The sequence below is a fragment of the Populus euphratica genome, unplaced genomic scaffold (assembly GCF_000495115.2).
Source record: "Populus euphratica unplaced genomic scaffold, PopEup_1.0 scaffold1044.1, whole genome shotgun sequence".
NCBI lineage: Eukaryota > Viridiplantae > Streptophyta > Magnoliopsida > Malpighiales > Salicaceae > Populus > Populus euphratica.
In genome coordinates this window covers 11126-13344 of record NW_011500887.1, presented here as the reverse complement: position 1 = coordinate 13344, position 2219 = coordinate 11126, and the positions used below count along the sequence as shown (strand labels likewise).

At 22.3% G+C, this 2219-nt stretch overlaps 1 long non-coding RNA gene across 1 annotated transcript in view; it reads left to right on the top strand.

The window, feature by feature from the left end:
* Window positions 1-182, top strand: part of LOC105116717 (uncharacterized) — a 3286-nt gene extending 3104 nt beyond the window's left edge. The window contains exon 3 of the long non-coding RNA XR_840579.1: window positions 110-182. This is a non-coding gene — a long non-coding RNA (uncharacterized LOC105116717). The remainder of the gene's footprint in view (window positions 1-109) is intronic.
* The last annotated feature ends 2037 nt before the right edge of the window (window positions 183-2219 follow it).

The following is a 2219-nucleotide window of genomic DNA, read 5'->3' as shown; positions in this document are numbered from 1 at the left end:
CGCTTTTTTAAGTATTTTGTGGCTTTGTAGAACCTGAAAAGTAAATATTCAATCATTGCCAATATGCTTGTATCCTCATCACATTATTCTTAATTTATGTTTAATATAGGAGCCAAAAGTGGAGGAAGATCGATGCTTTTAACAAAATTTAATGCAGATGAATCATGTTTAATATTATATTGTACTTTGTTTCTCTCGCAGCTAAAAAATAACCATTGAAATTTTGAAAAAGTATAAGGATCTATGGTTAAAAAATTAATAATAATAATTCTCAAAATTGGGATTTGTGCTTAATATATATCTTCCTTGTGTTTTGAGTTCATCAAAATCTGATACGTTGCAATGACAAGTTGATCGTGCGGAAGAAGATGAAATGGATAAGGGAATATGAAAAATAAAAAGAATTGAATTTAGTTGAAAGATTTTTGTTCCACACGCTTAATTATAATAGAAAATTGCTTTCAAATGGCCAATAAACTATTCTATTTTTGCCAAGTAGGTACATCAAAAGAAATTATTTTAAAAAAATAAAAAGAGGATATATGAACTTAACATGATTTGTTACTTGTTAGTTGGAACCTAATTTTAAAACCATTTTCTTTTTTTTTCAACTGTAAAACTAATTTACTTCAACCATATTATAAAAAAATAATTAAAAGTCATTAGTGTAGCTATGATTATGGATTAAAACAATACAATGATTGTTTTACTGTCTTAAAAAACTATCAAAACTTGCAATTGAAAGTGAAATCATCTTTTCTAGGAATTTATTAGACATTACAAAATTGACTTGATCTAAACATATTTTGTTGGCATAGTAAAATAATTTTGTTGCTCTTAAAAGCAAAAAAAATAAAATTAGTTCAAGGGTTTCTTTTATTTTCAATATTATCCTTATAACTTTAAAAGCAAAAAAGTATTAAACATGCAAAGTCATTAGATGATTTTTTGTCAAGTGATTGGATTGCCCTTAAAAAAAATTAAGGGAAGGTCGTTGTTGCTTATTCTCTATTTTTACTTAGAAATTCATACTAGCCCTTTTAAAAATTGCCTATATCCTTTGAATTTTATTTTTATTATTTTTGGTTATTGTGTTTTTTATTATTATTTTTTTTTTTTCATTTTTTAATGTTTATTTTTTCTCAATTTTATCCTTGGATATTTTATAATTTTTTATTTAATCTGGTCTTAATTTTTTTGTGTGTTTTACCATTTTCTTGATTTTTTTCAATTGTTTTCTCATTATTTTATTTTATTTTATTTCTTTTTTAATTTTCATTTTTTTATCATGTTCTTGATTTATTGTTTTTTTATTTTATCCCTCAATATTTTTTTTATTTAGTTATCTTATTCAATTTTTATCTTTATTTTTTTTATTGTTGTTTTAATTTTTTATTGTTTTCAATTCAGTCTTTAATTATTATTATTTTATTTAGTTTTTATATCAAATTTGATTTTTATTATTTTTATTTTATTTGTTTTATATTTTATATTTTTACTTTTTATGATTATAAATTATATTTTGTGATTTTTTTATGTTTGTCTTTTTATATGATGATCTTGATTTTAAACTTGGATCATTTGTTTTGAATATTAACCTTCTTTGAAGCTATATATTTTTATATTTTATTTTATTTTATGATTTAAGTTTTGTTATATGTTTAACTAGAGTTAATTTTTTTTTAAATAAAACTATATTATTGAGAACAAAGAAATGTAACAATGTTATTATGAACAAAAATAATATCTTTAAAAAATCTTGCAGTTAACTTTAAACAGAGTTTATCAATCAAATCATCTAAATTTAAATAAATCATCTCATAACTAGGCTTAAAAACAAACTTGATTTTAACCAAGCTCTCTAGCTCTGAATTGACAAGTCATCAAACAACCTGTCGTGTTTTGGGGTAATTAATAACAATGTTTGTTTGGACTCATAGCAAAGTCGCAGGCAGAAGTAGTAACGCAAGGGCAAAGTTGACAAGTGGGCTTAATTCAACAATTTTTATTTTTTTTTCCAAGTGGCTGTTGATCGATTACATCGTCTATATCAAGTGTCTAGCCCGTTTACAATTATTTGGTTAAGTTATTCTTTTCTTTTCTTTATTATTATTTATTAGTTAGTGTATATAGAAAAAAAACATATTTTTTCATATGTTTAATTTATTATATTTTTTAAAATTTCCAATTTTTTTATAATTCACAAAAATAAATAGAAT